Raw genomic sequence first — 6,503 nt, forward strand, 5'->3', positions numbered from 1 at the left:
CCAGGAGCTGTTCTCAGCTCCTAAAGGCCATCTGTATTCCTTGCCATGTAGCCCACTCCATCTTCAGGGTTAGTAGTGAGAATCTCCTTCATCTCAGATCCCTCTCACACCTTCTCTTGTGTCAAAGGCCCAGTCCCTTTTAAATTATGTCAGGCCCATCCAGATCATCTCCCTTTCTTAAAGTCACCTGACTTGGGGAACCTTAATTACATCTGCAAATTCCTTCAAAGCAGCAGCTAGATTGCCATTTGATTGGATAACTGAGAGAAGGTTTGTACACACCAGATGGGGATATTGGGGACCATCTTAGAATTCTGCCTGCCACAGCAGTGTACTGTAGGTATGCATGTAAATACATGAGTGCCATGACATACAAGGATACATAAAATACAGCAAGATGATATAAATTAAAAGTGAGGGGAAAAAGGAAGAAAATAAGTATAAATGGAACAAGGAATGAGATTACACACACACCCATATTCATATATACATATAGCATTAATATCTACATAGTTACAAAAGATGGAAAATATATTTGGGCCTAGGCTTTCCTACTACGGGAAAGAGAAAGCTGGTCACTTATGTAATTCACAGCCTCCATAAGGTAAAAATATTTTATCTTTTACATAAGCAATATAATGGAGCTTTGAGGATACATTTGAATACATTTGAATTAGACTAAATTGTGTATTTCACATTGTCTTCTGTACCCCATGACTTGCTATGTAGTTTACAAGATTCATTATATATTTTAATGCTGAATTTGTCCTTGATTTTCCCTTTTATGAACGTGTAACATGTAACATGACAATCCCCTTGGATTATAGCTAGAATCTACTGTATCATCCTACTGTAAATTTAGTTGGACTCCTTTAAATTACAGAAATACAACTTCTATATTATGGTGGTAAGGAACTTGAGTATTGCAGTTGGCCAGCCAGGATTTGAATCCTAGCTATTTTGATCATGTGTGACCCATAAGCAGTTACTTTACCTCCCCAAGCCTCCGTTTCCTTATTTGGAAAATGGAGATTAAAACAGCACCCCTCTCTCTGTGCTGCTGTGAAGATTATATGGGATGATAATTTTGACATGGTACCTGGCACACAGTAAGAGCTCAATAAATTTCAGCTATTATTTTCGTTTAGTTGAAAACTAAAATTTCAATTACAAAATGTGCACACATCCAACAAAATTACACGGATGGTTAAAATTTGTGAACTTGGATGGAAAAAAAATTACCCCCTAGTTGAAATTTAGAATTTCCCTCAATTATGAATGTAGGCAACAAAACACAACAATATAAAATACCTGGGACTGTCCTGGTAGCAATTATATTACAAATATTGAAATATCTTAAAATCCATCTAAATTCAGCATTACTTCAAAATTATGGCAGTTGTTAGAGTTACCAATAGATGTTGTAATTTATAATTTATAGGCATGTAATTTATAGGCATAAATTTGTTTTTAATACTTTGATCATTACTTAAAAATAATTTTTTTCCTGTGTGTTTTATGCCTCATGAACATTATTTTGAGAAGGGATCCAGATGATTTACTAGAGGGTCAAAAAGGCATATGGCACAAAAAAAATTAAGAACCAGGCCCCACAGAAACTTAAATGAAAAGGATAAAAAATTTGAGGAAAGCCTAATTTGCCATTACTAGAAGAAGGAACAAAACTGATTAATTCATACAATGAAATATTACTATTCAGAGTTAAAGGTGAAGAAATGGATTTATTTCTATTAGCATGGATAAATATGAAAAACAGCATTTGACAAGGAAGGGAAGTTATGTAAGAGTGATGTCAGCAAGATGGCTGACTAGAGGTTCCTGGCATTCATCCCCCCAAGAAAGGACCAAGAAATGAACAAACAGTTAACATTCAACTGAAGTGTCAATGGAAGAGCACTGGAGTGCAGTGGGGGAGTGGAGAGGTACCATCGGTCACTGAAAGTCCAAAAGGCAGCATGGAGACACCTTGTCTCTGCTGCCCCATGCCCCTGCACCCCCCAACCCTCACTGGCCTGGAGTCAAGAGAAGAAACTTTCCTTTGCTGGGAAAACGTAAGCAGAGCCCCATCAGCCCCCATTACCACTGCAAACACCTACAATCCTTAGTACAGGAGAATTCCACAAGCCCTGAACTGACTTTAGAGAGCCCCTGTGGATCTGCACAGCTGCATTCCTCTGGATTAGGAACATGAGATATGTACTCTCCATCCCTCAGGTGCCTGCTATGGGGCCCAGTAGCAAATACACCTCTCCAGCCCCACGGCTCTGTCATTCCACCAAGCCCACATGGGTGGCTGCAATGCCACAACGCTGGAGGCTCAGAACCTGGGCCCGGGACTGGCTGTGACTCTGGTCCTGCATAGCAGGAAAACCAACCATCACTGCCTGCACTTCCAGGCAGAGAAACAGTCTGGCAAATTCTCCCAAAGCATACATAACTACCCTTGAGCTGGCCAAACTGGGCCCCTGGTAGAACAACTACCAGCCTACCTCCTAACCCTGAGAAACAGCCCAATGCCCCCTACCTCCATGGACATGCCCCCAGGCCTACCCAGTGGACCTGTGCCCAGGCTAGGGCATGAGAAACAGTCCAGTAGGCCCAATCCCAGCATACATGTCCCTAGACATTCCCAGCAGCCCTGTGCCCATGCCCAGGGCCTGAGAAACAGCTTGGGAGACTCACTTTCAGTGGACATACCCCTAAGCCAGCTGAGCAGTCACATGACCATGCCCAGGGCCTAAGAAAGAGCCCCATTGGCTCAGCCCCTATGGACATACCCCCTGGCTGGCTGAGAGGCACACCACTGTCCCAAGTCCAAGAAACAGCCTACTTGGCCCACCTCTGGCAGACACACTCCCAGGCCAAATGAGCATGCCTGTATACAGGGCCTGAGAAACATCCCTGTGGCCCCAATCCCAGCAAGCAAGACCCCAAGTTGGTTGACACTGTGCACACACATGCCTCCAATTTGAGAAACAGTCCAGTGAGCCCACCCCAGCAAAGATGCACCACCACTGCTACAAATCCTCACAGTCTAGACCACTGGGCACTTACAAACATCAGCAGAGTAGATTACAGCTGAAGAATCTGCACAGACACTACAGTACTGCATCCAACTAGAACCAAAGCCAACACACCCCACCTAACTGACACTCTAAGATCCACCAATACAAATAAGTCTTTCCCTACAAAACCTTTCATCAAATTGGAAGAGGTGACTGTTCTACCAGATGCGTAGAAGTCAACATCAAGGAACATATCAAACGTGAAAAAACAAGAAGCCATGATACCTCCAAAAGAACACAATAATGCTCCAGTAACACACCCGAATCATAAGGAAATACATGAAATGCCATAAAAAGAATTGAAAATAATAATCTTAATGAATCTCAGTGAGGTAAAGAGAATATAGCTAAACAGTTCAATGAAATCAGGAAAATAATTCATGATTTGAATGAGAAACTCAACAAAGAGCATTAAAAAAAACCGAACAGAAATCTTAGAGTTGAGGAATTCAATAAATAAAATAAAAAATGCAATCAAGAGCTTCAACAACAGATTAGACAAAGCAGGGGAAAGAATTTCTGAACTTGGAGGTAGGCCTTTTGAAATAACTCATGCAGACAAAAAAAAAAGGAATAAAGAAAGCCTACAGAATGTATGGGACACTATTAAGTGGCCAAATATTTACGTTTTGGAACTCCAGATGGAGAAGAGAAGGAAAAAGGTATAAAAAACAGATTTAATGAAATCATAGCAAAAACTTCCCAAGTTTTGGGAAAGAGATGAACATCTAGATCTAAGAAGCTTAAAGTCCCCAAAGAGATTCAACCTAAACAGGTCATCGCTGAGGCATATTATAGTCAAATTATCAAAAGTCAAATACAAAGAAAGAATTCTAGCAACAGCAAGAGAAAAATGTCAAGTCACGTATAAGGGAATACCCATTAGGCCAACAGCAGATATCTTAGCAGAATCCTTACAGGCCAGGAAAAAAAGAAAAAATATATTCAACGTACTAAAAGAAAAACATTGTCAGTAAAGCATATTGTTTTAATATTCTTTATTAAATATAAGCAAAGCTATTCCTCAGAAATGAAGGAAAATAAAGTCTTTTTCAGATAAGCAAAAACTAAGGGAAGACTAGATTAGCCTTACAAGAAACACTCAAGAGAGTTTTAGATCTGTTTTCATCACCACCATGATGAAAACAAATGAAATCATAAAATTCACTGGTAGAGGTGATACACAAAGAGAAAGAGAAAGAAATCAAACCTTATCACTACAGAAAACCACTAAGCCACAAAAATAAACAATAAGGAGGATTAAAGAGAAAGGAATATACAACCTGAAAACCATCAATAAAACAACAGGAGTAAATTCTCACCTAGCAATAAGTAACCTTGAATGTAAACAAATTAAATTCCCCAATTAAAAGACATTGAATGAATAAAAAAAACCATGCAACTATATGCTGCCAAATAAAAACTCACCTCACCTGTAAAAGACACATAAAGACTCAAAGTGAAGGATGGAAAAAAACAATCAATGCAAACAGAAACAAAAAGTGAGCAGGAGTAGCTATTCTTATATCAGATAATACAGGCTATTTAAGTAAAAAGTGATAGAGACAAAGAAGGGCATTATATAATAATAAAGGTATCAATTCAGCAAGAAGACATAACAATGGTAAATATATATGCCCAACACTGAAGCACCCAGATATATAAAGCAAATATTATTAGATCTAAAAGGAGAGATAGACCTCAGTAAAATAATAGTTGGGAACTTTAACGCTCCACTTTCAGCACTGGACAGATGATCTAGACAGAAAATCAAGAAACATTGGCTTAAACTGTACTACAGACTAAATGGACCTAACAGACACCTACAGAACATTTCACCCAACAGCAACAGAATACACATTCTTTTCATCAGCATATGGAACATTCTACAGGACTGACCATATATTAGGTCACAAAACAAGCTCAAAAACTTTTTAAACACTGAAATCATATCAAGTGTCTTATCTGACCACAATGGAATAAAACTGGAAATCAATTAACAAGAAGAATATTCAAAACTGTACAAATACATGGAAATTAAACAACATGCTCCTGACTGACCAATGGGTGATGGAAGAAATTAAGAAGGAAATTTTAAAATTCCTTGAAACAAATGAAAACAGAAACACAACATACCAAACTCTATGGGATACAGCAAAATCACGATTAAGAGAAGTTTACAGCAATAAACGCCTATATCAAAAAAGTAAAAAGATTTCTAATAACTGAATGATTCATCTTAAGAATCTAGGAAAAAATTGGGCGTAGTGGTGCACACCTATAGCCCCAGCTACTTGGAAGGCTCAGGCTGGATTGCTTTGAGGCCAGGAATTTGAGACTACAGCACACTCCAATTTAGCCTGTGAAAAGCCACTGTACCCCAGCCTGGGAAACATGGCAAGACCCAGTCTCCAAAACAAGTTTTAAAATAAACTAGAAAAGTAAAAAAAAAACAAAAACAAAAACAAAAGCAAGCCAAGCCCAAAATTAGCAGAAGGAAATAGATAATACAGATTAGAGTAGAATTAAACAAAACTGAGATTTAAAAAATAACAAACATGAACAAAAAGTTGGTTTTTTGAAAAGATAAACAAAATCAACTAGCCAATAGTTAGACTAAGAATACAGAGAGAAGACCCAAATAAACAAAATCAAAAACAAAAAAGGAGCTGTCACAACTGATAGTACAGAAACACACAGGATCATTAGGATCTATCATAAACAACCATATGTCAATAAATTTAAAAACGTAGAGGAAAGAGATAAATTCCTGGACACACACAAGCTACCAAGACTGAACCAAAAAGAAACAGCCTAAACAGATCAATAAAAAGTAATGATAACAAATCAGTAATAAAAAGCCTCCCAACAAGGAAAAAACCAGGACTGGATGACTTCTCAGCTAAATTCTACCAAATATTAAAAAAACAAACAAACAAACAAACAAACAAACAAAAAACCTACCAATTAGTCTTAAACTATTCCAAAAAATTGAAGAGAATTCTTCCAAACTTATTTTACAAGACCAGCATAATTTTGACACCAAAACCAGATAAGGACATAACAAAAAAACAAAACTACAGACCCTAATGAAACAAAACTACATATCCCTAATGAACATACATGCAAAAATCCTCAACATAATATTAGTAAATTCAATCTAACATCACATCAAAAAGATCATACACTGAAGATGGCCAAATAAGAACAGCTCCGTTCTGCAACTCCCAGCAAGATCAATGCAGAAGGCAGGTGATACCTGCATTTCCAACCGAGGAACCCAGCTCATCTCATTGGGACTGGTTAGACAGTGGGTGCAGCCCATGGAGGGTGTGCAGAAGCAGGGTGGGGCATCGCCTCACCTGGGAAGCATAAGGGGTGGAGGAACTCCCTCCCCTAGCCAAGGGAAGCCGTGAA

Source organism: Theropithecus gelada, chromosome 5 (genome assembly GCF_003255815.1).
Source record: "Theropithecus gelada isolate Dixy chromosome 5, Tgel_1.0, whole genome shotgun sequence".
In the NCBI taxonomy this organism is placed as follows: Eukaryota; Metazoa; Chordata; class Mammalia; order Primates; family Cercopithecidae; genus Theropithecus; species Theropithecus gelada.